Here is a 13,908-nt window from a genome sequence, read left to right as displayed (position 1 = left end):
CATGTCAAAGTTCCTCTTATACAATACATCATCCTGATTCAAATAAAAGCTTCCAGATAGCCTTCTCAGGGTTTTCTTATCATTCTTTGATGCTCCTTCAGGATACTCCTGACTCTTGAGGAAATTCTTAATATCATAGCACCACGGCTTCTCATCCACAACAGACTCGGCTGCAAACACATACCTAGGCCTCTCGAGTCGATTCACCGCAACATGTGGCACATGATTCCACCAATGGACTTTGATCATAGAAGACAAAGTAGCCAAAGCATCAGCCATCTGATTTTCATCCCGGGGGACATGATACAACTTCACCTTTTTGAAGAAAGTCAGGATCCTTTTGGTATAATCTCTGTAAGGAATCAAATGCGGCTGGTTGGTATTCCAATCTTCGTTGACCTGGTTAATCACTAGAGTGGAATCTCCATAAATGTCCAGAGTTTTGATCCTTAGATCGATGGCTTCTTCTATCCCCATGATACAAGCCTCATACTCAGCCTCGTTGTTGGTTACGTCAAAGGTCAGTGTGGCAGAAAAAGGTATATGAGCCCCTTTTGGATTGATAAGCACTTCCCCAACACCATTACCATTCACATTCACAGCCCCATCAAACATCAATGTCCACTTGTCATCAGGATCCGGTCCTTCCTCGACAAGAGGCTCTTCACAATCTTTCATCTTCAGGTACATGATGTCTTCATCAGGGAATTCAAACATCATCGGCTGATAATCATCAATTGGTTGCTCGGCAAGGTAGTCTGACAGAATACTACCTTTGATGGCCTTCTGCGACGTGTACTGGATATCATACTCAGTTAAAATCATCTGCCAACGGGCAACACGTCCGGTGAGAGTCGGCTTCTCAAAGATGTATTTCACTGGATCCATCTTAGAAATCAATAAGGTAGTATGGTTCAACATATACTGCCTCAGTCGGCGAGCAGCCCAGGCCAAAGCACAGCAAGTTTTCTCGAGCTGCGAATATCTTATTTCACAGTCGGTAAACTTTTTGCTAAGGTAGTATATGGCATGCTCTTTTCGACCAGACTCGTCATGATGTCCCAATACACACCTCATCGACTTCTCAGTCACTGACAAGTACATTATCAGAGGTCTCCCAGGAACTGGAGGTATAAGGATTGGAGGTTTCTGCAAATACTCTTTTATCTTATCAAAAGCTTTCTGACAGTCATTATTCCACCTGATTGCTTGATTTTTCCTTAGCAATTTGAATATCGGTTCACACGTGGCAGTTAGGTGAGATACAAACCGTGCAATGTAGTTCAATCTCCCTAAAAACCCACGAACCTACTTTTCTGTTTTCGGTTCAGGCATCTCTTGTATAGCTTTTACTTTTGCTGGATCAACTTCAATCCCCTTCTCACTGACAATGAAACCCAACAGCTTACCGAATCTCACCCCAAACGTACACTTGTTCGGATTCAGCCTCAGTTTGAACTTTCTCAGTCTGTCAAACAACTTCTGCAAATTGACCAGGTGCTCCTCTTCTGTCTGCGACTTCTCAATCATATCATCCACGTACACTTCAATCTCTTTGTGCATCATGTCATGAAAGAGAGTCGTCATAGCCCTCTGATAGGTAGCACCGGCATTCTTCAGCTCAAATGGCATCACCTTATAGCAGAATGTGCCCCAAGGTGTAATGAATGTCGTCTTTTCCATGTCCTCTGGCGCCATCTTAATCTGATTATATCCAGAGAATCCATCCATGAAAGAGAAAACCGAGGATTGAGCAGTATTATCAACCAATACATCAATGTGAGGTAATGGGAAGTCATCTTTCGGACTGGCTCTGTTTAAATCCTGGTAATCGACACACATCCTGACTTTACCGTCCTTCTTCGGCACAGGAACAATGTTGGCCACCCACGGGGGATAATTGGTCACTGCCAGGAAACCCGCATCCAATTGCTTCTGAACCTCTTCCTAGATCTTGACAGCCATATCAGGACTAGTTCTGCACAGCTTCTGCTTGACTGAAGGACAATCTTCTCTGAGAGGTAGCCTGTGCACCACAATATCCGTATCCAACCCAGGCATATCTTGATACGACCAGGCGAATATCTCCACATATTCTCTCAGCATTTCAATCAGCCCTCTCTTGACATCTTCCTTCAAAGCAGCCCCGATCTTGATCTCTCTTCTGGCGTCCTCAGTTCCCAGGTTAATAATTTTCAACTCCTCCTGATGAGGTTGGATGACCCTTTCCTCCTGCTTCAATAATCTGACCAGTTATTTAGGGAGTTCACAATCTTCCTCACTCTCCTCTTCAGCTTGGTAGATGGGATTATTGAAATCATACTGAGCCATAACAGAACTGTTTATAGTGGAGTCCGTAAGATCAATTCTGCATGTTTAATGCTTTATTTTAGAAAAAAGAGTTCAAGAAAGTCACAAAAACAAAAACATTGCCATTTTTATTGTTTTGAAAAATGAAAAACAAAAACAGAAAGACAGGGATCACAAAATTGTTTGCAAAACGTCCTTTATTAATGATATCATTGAAAAACATGATGAGGCCCTACAATGAACCACTACGCCTTGGGCAGAACGTAGGGTTTTGTGCAAAATGAAAAACAAAAGAAAATTACTCTGTTTGAAGAGTAACTTGGACCACTTCCTCGGTTGTCCAATTGTTGATCGACTCCCCTGGAGCACACGGTCGAACCCAGTTGTCCACATCATAATCACTGTCACAGTCTTCACTACCGGCTACAAAGACGTCACCATGATTCATCAGCCCAGCGCTGGTGAAGGTACCCGGCCCTTTCTGCTCACCCTGCTTTTCCTGCAGAGGTTGATAACCAATACCGAATTTGTCCTCCTTGACGGGCAGGTCCACCATCTTACCCCAACCTTCTGCATTGCCCGAGTTGACAACCTCCACAGCCTGCTTGTAGGATGCAATTGAGGCACTTGGCTTCTTCTGCTCAGCAAAAGCCACTTTCTCAATAGCAACGGTCTCAAACGCCTAGCACAGAGTTTCATGGATCTCGCCATCCACCTCCACATACTTGAAAGAGGATAAATGACTCACCAGAATGTCCTCCTCGCCGCACACAGTTACAATCTGACCGTTCCATACATACTTCAGTTTCTGATGGAGAGTGGACGAAACTGCTCCAGCCCCATGTATCCAGGGACGCCCCAATAAGCAACTATATGATGGCTGGATATCCATCACATAGAAGATAACATCAAATACCTCTGGGCCAATCTTCACTGGCAACATGACTTCACCAAAAACAGACCGTTTGGATCCATCAAATGCACGAACAATGAGATCACTCGGAGTGAGGACAACCCCTTCAACATCTATCTTGCTCAGAATCTTCTTGGGCAACACATTCAACGACGAGCCAGTGTCGACTAACACATGAGACAACACTGCACCTTTGCACTCCATGGTGATATGCAGGGCTTTGTTATGGTTGCGACCTTCAGGTGTCAGATCCAAGTCTGTGAACCCCAAACCGTGCCTTGTGCTCACATTAGTAATAACACCCTCCAACTGGTTGACAGAAATCTCCTGAGGCACGTAAGCCAAATTCAACATTTTCAGCAAGGCATTACGGTGTGCCTTAGAGCACAATAGCAACGAGAGTATAGAAATTTTGGACGGAGTTTGATTCAGCTGATCTACAATCTTGTAGTCACTCTTCTTAATAATCTTCATAAACTCCTCCACATCTTCTTCAAACGAACCCTCAGGCGCTTCCTTCTGCACGGACCCTTCATCAACCACAGCTTGTTTTCCCTTTGCTTTAGCGAGAGCCTCGACATTATTATCCCTCAAAGGCTGCGGTGCTAACAGACGACCGCTTCTAGTGAAACCTCTTGGTCCACCTACATTGTCCACAACTGGACCCACAGTTACAGGAGCTCTACTTGGCAAACCAATTGTCACAGGAGACTGATTAATTGGCCTGATCTGACTTTCCGACCTTCTGTGGTTGCGGTAAGCATTATCATACTTCCACGACACTGCTCTACTATTCTCAACAGCCCTTTTTCCAGAAGCAACAATAGTATTGGGAGCACTGAAAGTTACTGGAGCAGATATGGTAACAGGAGTACCAACGGTTGCAGGCGTATTAACAGTTCTCTGGCCACGTCCAGAACCCTCAGATGGTTTGAAATAAATGGTGACAGTTGACACCACCCCACGATCTTTCACGGCCCTAGCAAACTGCAAACATCCCTCATCAATCAAACCCTGGATACCATTCTTCAACTGCATACAACCATTCTCTGAATCTTCACAGTCTGAACAACCCTTATCACAGCCCGGGAACACTCCCCCATTCAACAGACGTTCTTTCACAACAAGCAACGACGTCTAAATATCTTCAACATCCACTACCAAATCCACAACTTCTCCATCTTCCACATTATTTACCCTATGCGCACCATGCTGAGGCATATGATTGTTCACAACATTAGGCACATGAGCAAAATTGATAGTTTTGGCGTCAATCAAGTCCTGGACCTTATGATGAAAAGCCCTACAGTTCTCAATATGGTGCCCCGGTGCCCCGGAATGGAAGTCACAACGAACATTGACATCATACCCAGGTGGTATCTTTGTCAACGGAGCCATAGTACGCAATTCAACGAACCCCAATCTGAGCAATTCGGGCAGCAACTCAGCATATGTCATAGGTAACGGGTCGAAACGACGATCCGGCATTCTCTGTCTCAGCTGAAATGGACGTTGCTGTTATTGTTGTGGTGGTGGTGATGGTGGTCCTCTTTGTTGTTGCTGTTGTCGTGGTTGAGGTGCTGGGATAGTTACAGCAGCAATCTGACGATACTGGCTTCTGTTCATATTTCTTCTACTGTGTACGCCATTGGTTTCACCCTCCCTCCTTCGGGGTGCCCCAGAAAATGGTTTCTTAGAAGACGAGGAACCAGCATCCTGAATCTTTCCGGCTTTAATGAGACTCTCTAGTCTCTTCCCACAGATTACTACATCAGAGAAACTACCGAACGGGCAGCTTCCCATCCGGTCCATGAACACTCCTTACAAAGTTCCAATAAACATATCGGTCAACTCCCTTTCCAGCATAGGAGGTTGCACCCTTGCAGCAAATTCCCGCCATCTCTGGGCGTACTCTTTGAAACTTTCCCCAGACTTCTGACATAGGCTCTGCAACTGAGTTCGGTTCGGAGCCATGTCCATATTGTGCTTGTACTGTCTCAAGAAGGCTTCACCCAGATCTCTCCAACTTCTAATGGATTCCCTTTTCAGCTCCATATACCAATCCAAGGAAGCTCCAGACAAGCTATCCTGGAAGAAGTACATCCACATCTTTTCATTGTCAGTGTAGGCGGAGATCTTTCTGTAGTAAGCCTGCACATGGGTGCGAGGACAAGAAGTGCCATTATATTTGTCAAAGGATGGCGCTTTGAATTTATAAGGGATCCTCAATCCATCCACCAGACCCATATTTGTAACATCAAACCCCAGAGAGTTCTGACATTCCATAGCTCTGATCTTCTCAGCTAGGGCATCAACCTTTCTGTCCCTCTCCTCAACTTTTCCCACATCATCTTCATCACTGAGCAGGGTGAACATATCTTCCTGCCTGTCAACCAGCGGAGCAGGATGGCGCACTAGAGCACGAGTCACTCTAGCATTGACAGCCTCTGCAGCAAGAGGTTGTCCATTAATTCTGATTCCCCTCAATTCGTCACCCACGGCATAATCATTGACAGGGACGGTGGCAGCAGCACCATTATCATTCATAGGAACACCCACTGGCGAAGCGCGGCTGGCAGGCAGGATCACAGCTTCCTGTCTTTGGGCTAAGGCACGCAGCTCCTCTTTCCCTTGAACAACTCCTTGCATCATGGTCTTGAATTGGGCCATGTTAGCCCTCATCTCAGCCAATTCAGCTTGCACTTGGTCCATATTCCTCTGTTGATTCAGTCGGGTAGCGTAGCGGTGCGGACGTTGATCAACAATCCTGCCTAAAACAGGAACCAGAGTGAGAAATCTCGTTCAAGACCACCTGTAATGCAAAATGATATGTGTATGATGCACATGATATGTTCATTTCTCAGGCGTTCAAGAGCCTGATTCATCTTCCAAGAAATGGCAACCTGCAACAACGAACAACAAAGAAGCAACCTACACAGGATAATGCGCACAAGGTGAAACATCAACAATCTCATCTATAGACATGAGCAACAAGGATCATACAACATAATTCAGAGCAAAGATCCAAATGATCAGAGTACAACAATGAATCCCATCCAACAATCCTGGAGGTGATTCTCAACATAAACAACAGATACAAGCTAAGAAAGATGTCCTCCAGGAATGAGAGTCTTCAGATACTGGCACTGGTCTATCAACAGGTCACATTCTGAACACTCAGGCAAAGGAGTGAGCTTCTCCTTCAGTTGTCTTCTGAGCTCCACAACCTCTCCTCCAAGTTGGCTCTCTGATGCATGTCTCAGATCTACCTCCTTCTTCAATTGGATGTCTTTGTCTCTAAGCTGCTTTTCCAAGTCTCTTATCTTCTTCTGGTAATTAGCTTCAGCTTTCTGCAACCTCAAGCACTCACGGTGTTCTTCATTCAGCAATGTCTCTAGCTCCTCATAGGACCTCTTCTTGCTCTTCAATCTGCTAGCATCCTCACCTTGCATGCCTTTAAGTTGATGAGCCAAGTTCAATTTATCAGCTTTGGCTTTGTAAAGCTCCATCTGGGTATCTTGTTCCTTCTCTTTCAACCGACGATTCTCCATTAGGGCTTGCTTGTAGTGCTCAGCAGGCACACTCTCAGCAAGGATCAAAGGTGGTTGCTCTTGCAATGACTCCATCCTATCATAGGGCAACAACAAAGTCTCAACTCTATTCTTGACCCAATCAATGTAATCAGGCATAGCAATGGCAAACTTCTTCCCTAGAACAGCTCCATCCTTGACACCAATGGTCTTCCAAGCTCTTCCCACTTGCTCCAATCTAGCAGGGTCACTCCGCTTCTCAAAATACACACTCTCAGCTATCTCAGCATCTAGTGGTCTTCCATTCATGACAAACCCCAACTGACGAAGAGAAAGAACCGGGTTGTAATTGATGCAACCCTTAGTCCCTATGAGTGGCACATTACGAAACTCTCCACAACTCATGATGACATTACGCACATTCATCCTGCAAGCTTGCCACCTGATATCATAGGATGTGAGAGACATAATCCTCTGAGTCCACTTATGAGTGTTTTGAGCATCCACAAAAGGTCCACTGGTTGGCAGCAACGACAAGAACCATCTGAGTAGCAACGGGAGACAACACCTGATAGCTCCACCCTTACCATGCCTGCTGTGTATAGCATAGTAAGTGTCAGCTAACAAAGTAGGAACTGGGTTTCCTCCAACGAAAATAGTGATAGCAGCGAAGTCCACAAAATTGGGCATACTCGGGAACAACACAATCCCATAGATCATGATAGCCAACTGAGCGTTGAAAGCCTCCCAATTTCCCTTCTTTGCTTCTTCTTTATCCATCCTCACCAATTACTTCAAAGGCAACCCCACAACATCACCACTTAACTTCCAATTGTCACTCACTTCCTTGATACCCAAATGGAGAGCTTTGGCAACAACCCTGAAATCAACCTCCTTTGGCACATCCAGGAAAGGCACCTGGTACCTGATCGGGACATTCATCAGGATAGAATACTCTTCAAGAGTGGGCGCTAACTGATAATCCTGGAAGGTGAAGCAACGGAGCTCGGGGTCATAGAACTGTAGAAGAGTCTGCAACGGTACTGGATCTACCACCATCTTCAACAGTGTCAACAAATCCCCATACTGATCAGCAAACACCTTCTGATTACCGCCGGTCACAAGATTGCTCAACTCTATCAAAGATGTCAATGGCTCACGGTGAAAACTGTAGGTGCAAGTCTTCCTCTTCAACTCTGGAACGGCTGTCATCTCTCACAGTGAACAGACTCCTGAATGAACCTGAGAAATGATATGCATGAAGAGATTAGCTTTTTTATTTTCTCTTTTCTCTTTTTTTTTATTGCATATTTTTTTTTTGAAAATAAACATGCTATGATGCAAATGATGCAAACACGACTGATTGGCTGTGTATCTCGGAACACAGGTTCAAAGCTTCGGCCTGAATTCGGAACCACAAAGTCATCTGAGACCCAAAGTCATCTGAGATCCACACTTCTGAACCAAGTCACCAACAGGAACCAAGAGTCACCAACAGATCTAGAGTCACCAACTGAACAAGTCACCAACTGTACCTGTAATGATCCTTCCCTCCCCACTCACGGGTGTCGTCTAGGCCAGGGTAAGGTCTAGAGAAACGCAGGATAAACAACCCTTTCATAGAATATCATCATGTACACACCAGATGTATGTACCGATAATACCCCATAAGGATCTGAACTGCTCGTGATATCATGTTCCGCTAAGTGGCACAATACCACCCGCTTCCCATGAATCACTCTATTCCTAGGTGTCCTAGAGTTCACTCATAGCTTGGGTATTGGGCCTTTTACCTCATGTAACTCCCACCCCACAGAGAGACAAACACACAGCCAACACAATGAAAGTATGATGCATGCAAACATAAATGCAAACATATACGATCATAACATAATCATAAATGCAATAAATAAAGCAGTAAAAGCAACCTATAATTATCCTAGAGAGCGCTAGGAGTGACTCGCTTAGGGAAGATGGACCAGCAAGAGGTCAACTTCTCTATGTCCCCAGCAGAGTCGCCAGCTGTCGCATTACGCGAAAAACCGGCGGAGAAAACGAAACAACAGAGCTGCCACCGTGCGTTATTTATCCCAAAAGAGGGAAAGGAAACGCTCGAAGTAAACCTGGAAAAGACATGGTCTCGCGACCAGAGAAAGATGGGATCGGGAGTCGGTTATGCGAAGGGAAGGTATTAGCACCCCTACGCATCCTTCGTACTCGACGGGATCCACGCACACAAGAATAGAAGAAAGGTTACTAAAACACTGCTCAAACACTGCACAAGACTGGAAGGAAACACAGAAAGACGGAAGAAACGGGACTCGACAAGATATCGCATCCTGGGCCTACGTAGCCTGTCAGACACAGACATCAGAGTCGACGTAGTTCGGGACAAGGGAAACGTGCTCGCTAGGATGTCGCATCCTATGCATACGTATCTTCTCTGATCGGAGAAGAATCAGAGCACTCGTAGCTCGGCTAACGCACGCCAAACAAAACCCACATAGGAAACCGACTGCCAATCGCTGGACTTACGTCAGACTCCACACAAACAGGCAAACATGGAAACCGAATGCCAATCGCTGGACTTACATCAGACTCCGAACCAATAAACACACACAGGAAACCGACTGTCAATCGCTGGACTTACGTCAGACTCCGAACAAACAAACAAACACAGGAAACCAATTGCCAATCGTTGGACTTACGTCGAACTTCAAACACACACAAAGGGGTTGAAAAAGAAAAAGGGCGCCCGGAGAGATCTGCTCATCTCCTGCCTACGTACCTCATCTGGTATGAGGATCAGGGCGACGTAGTTCCCCTTAACAGGGAAAGAACTTCTAACCTAACCAGAGACAAGGGAGATAACAAGCTACTAGGGAGACTACGACTCGAGCCTAGAAGTTGTCATGCATACGGTCCCTATGTTGAGGTCTCTAATCTAACTTGAACAGGAAGCAAGCTAGCCTAAACAGCACAATCAAACAAATACAAGCATAATAAAGCAAGCACATACACTATATGCAAACAATTGGCTCATACAAGGCTAGGCTGTAGAAATAAGCCAACTGGAATGGGGTGTTTTTAGCTATTAACCCTAACATTGAGAGTTAGGGTGAAGCAGATGAAATGGAGATGAGGGTTATGCCTCATAGCTCTTATCCCTGGCCTGGGAGAGCTTGACTCAAATAGAAAGTGTGGGAGTTCAGAATGTAGGAACTCTTCTCCACATGTGACTGACACAACAAGATCTTGGGTTCTTATTCAAGATGCATCAACACATGGTGTGTGAGCAAAGTGAATGACACAACTGAATAGCAGAGGATGGATTGCACATCCCTTTTATCTGCCAATTGCCTCTTAAGAGGACTTTACCTGCTTGGCACAAAAATAAACAACCACAAACATTGCCTCTTAAGGAGGGCTTCAGACAGGTGCCTGCCAAAGTAACATGACAGGTCTTCCAGACTACATGAAGATCAAGGAATTATACCTCAGTGGTATGCAAACCACAAGCAAGCAAAGCAAAGTTCAAATGAACTTAAAGCAACTTAGGTACCTGTGGAAACAGCTAAACCAATCAGTACAAAATCCAGACAACAGTCAATAGTCAATATCAACAGACAACCCAATATGAAACACATAAACCATAAACACAAGTGAGTTGTTCTCAAAGCCTACAAAACAAGCAAATGTTATCCAACAACAACAAATGATCAAACTCAAATGAAGGAGCAACATCAACCATGGAGATGTATACTTGAACCTGAAATTCACAACTCAAATGTAAGTAACAAACCACTAGGTCAAAGCCTACGGTCAAAAGTGGATCAAAAAGCCAAAACAGAAACTCAAACTCAACATGAATCATATTTAATCAATCAAGAATAAGTCCTAAAAAGGACCAAACCAAAATCATCAAGCAAGTTCATTTGGTAGGCAAGAGAAGTCAATGACCAATTCAAGGCACACATTTGAACATCATGAATGAAAATTCCCAATCAAAATAGAAATGATTCAAATAATTCTGGAAAAACTCATGAGCATTCAACACATCCAAAACATCCATCATACAAAAAATCAGAAGCATTAGAGGTCATTTGACATGGAAATCAAATTGCACAAGTTGAAAATCATATTGTGTGACACAAATTGTCACACCATGCAAACACAAGCATAAAATAGAATTGGCACGTGAGAAAAATACCAAATCAAGCCTCAAAGGTCCATCAATGTGTCTAGAATCAGCATGTAGAATTTCATGTCCATTGGATTAAAATCAAGCATTTCATGATAGAAAGAGTAAGGCAATGTCACAAATGCACATGTGTTCAATCAACCTAGAGCAAATAAAATTCTAGCCACGCACAACTTTCAAACTCATCATCATAAAAAACTAGACATTCTAAGGATCATTTTGCAAAAAATTGGGACTGAATTGATGCATTTTTCAATTTATTATGGATTTTAGAAGTTGACAAAAAAAGTGAAAATCAAAATGAACATGTAGCATGTAATTTGGAGGGAATTAGTAAAATGGAAAACAACTTGAAAAGCAAGCATCGGCCAGGATCGAACCGTGTTCGAATTTTAAATGGCGCGCGCTCATGAAACGCAAGCGTTTTTCCTGAAAACCCTAACAAAACCCAGAATCCGTCGCTAACGGACGCTAATCCGTCACTACCATGAAGATCTTCATCTTCTTCATGAAGATGAAGATGAAGATGATGAATGTTCATCCAATTTTCCAGAAATTCCCAAAATTATGCAGATTTCAAAAAAAATTATGTCATTCAAATCCTTATTCCATGTACATCATAGATCAACTAACAATTCATTCTAAAACATCATAACAAGTTCAAATCGTGCAAAATAAATTTGATGAACCAAACTTCAAGTGAGCATATCTCATGTTATAGTGCACCGTTTTTCACGAATTTTAGCTCAGAATGCTCAGGGTTAAAAGATCTACACAAATATACACATGGATTTGAGAATAATTGAGATCGAATTTTCACCTTCTTGAAGATCAAGTTCTGGATTCACACGATTCAATGCTTGTAATGGTCCAGTTCTGCTTGCTTTGAACTCCAATGAGGTTTGCTACAATAAACAGCACGCGAGAAGGCTTGAAACCAGCTTAATTTGAAATCTCCATTGATGCATTCAAGCTTGAGCATGCACGAAGTTGAGCAGAAAAACACCAATGGCACGTCCAATCTCACTCAGAACCACTCCATGATCAACAATTCAACAAGAGAAAAGGTGCTTATGTGAGGAATTTGGAAGTTCTTTGTGAGAGAAAAATTTGATCCAAATTCCAATTCTAGATCTGAAAATGTGTATTCTGATCAATGCAGTTGTGATTAAGCTTTTATATGCCTTGCTAATGAATCTGAAATTAAGCTTAAGCCATGGTTAATTGGGATTAGAAAGAAATAAGGTGCATGCACAAATTTGCATTTTCACCTCATGCATGAAATGCACACGTGAACAGTACCCCAAGCTGGCCCAAATCCACTCAAAATTAGCCCATGCACACATTAGGATTGGAAATTCATGCATGTAATCAACCAAAATTGATTTTGATAATTTTCCTTCAAAAACTTCATGAACAAGCAAGTGATCATATGTCCAAATTTCATGCAATGTGATGAGGTATTTGGAAAATTCATGTCATGAGGAGCATTGTGCAAAAAGAACCACCAAATTTAGAGTCTTGGTTCAAAAGATATGGCCATTTGAAGTTTCAAGCACACTTTGCCATGATTTGATCATAACTCCTTAACCATTCATTAGAAATTCATGATCTTGGACTTTTTGGAAATGGGAGAGAAAGATCTTCAACTTTCATGTTGGACAAAATTTCATTTGAAGCTTCTTTGATGTTGTAAAGTTGAGTTGAAGTTGGTCCAAAAACTTGCTATTTTTGGAAACTTGAAATTACAGGTCACTTTCCATTTTTGGAAACTTTTGATATGGCTTCAAAATCTTTAATGTGGACACTTGACATGATAAATGAACCTCTTTGGGACATGAATAAAGTGTTTCAAACCATTTCTCCATCTCCTAGCCCTCAGTTGACTTGCAGTTGACTTTTATAGGCCTCAGATGACTTGGTCATGCACTGTGGACTTTGAGCCTCTAGCCTTTGGTCAAGTTGCTTCAAAATGATCCTTGATTCATGTAAGCTCTCTAGAACCACCATAGGGCCTTTACCTCATAAAAATAAACCCTAGCTTTCTTGCACAGATGGATTCTCCTGATCAATTTTGACTGATGCAATGCAATGGACTATGCAATGTGAATGCAATGTTAATGACCTAAAAAAATGAAATGAATGTACAAATGGGAGGTGCAAATTTGAGGTGCTACACACCACTGTGGAGATGCACCATAGTGGCCGTGTTAAATTGTAGTTCGGTATGCTTCAACGTATCCCATATCCCCTAACAAACCTCGGAGAATAGAATCTACAAAGAGTTAACGACCAATGGAACTTTAACCCTTAACATGGCTTCTCTAGATCTGAGTGTCGAAAATGGAAGCACCGACAAGACCATGTCATAAGTGACTTTGTGATGCCAACCGAAGAAAAAGCAACTCGTAATTATATAACATGGTACAAATCGGTTGGATTTGAGTTTCTCGTCGAGGATATGTACATATACGACCCACAACAGGTCACTTACACACAAGAAGGTTCAACATCTAACCCCCCACAACATTACCAGATCGGTTACTCACAACATCATACCCATCAAAATTATCGGTCCATAGACAGGCAAACCTACGAACTTGACATGCCAAACACCCAACCACAATACCAAGAGCATACCCCATACCACCACCAACAAGAAGATCATCATCAAGACACCCAACATCGCTATGCACCCAACACATACCCTACCATAGTCACCTTAGCCAAAACACTCAGTGATTATTTAACACCATCCGTCCCTCCTACTATAGCCAAGAAGCCCAAACATCACAAAACCAAAACATGCAACAGCCATATGGCTACCAAACACCACAACAACCATTTTAACCTTTCCTCGACGCATCACTCACACCAATTTCCCACTTCAATCTTCCTGGTGGCCCTTTGATAAATCAAATACACCCTAACTACTTTGACTTGTACCCCTTTAC

Source organism: Lathyrus oleraceus, chromosome 6 (genome assembly GCF_024323335.1).
Source record: "Lathyrus oleraceus cultivar Zhongwan6 chromosome 6, CAAS_Psat_ZW6_1.0, whole genome shotgun sequence".
Lineage (NCBI taxonomy): Eukaryota > Viridiplantae > Streptophyta > Magnoliopsida > Fabales > Fabaceae > Lathyrus > Lathyrus oleraceus.
This window is presented reverse-complemented; position numbering follows the sequence as displayed.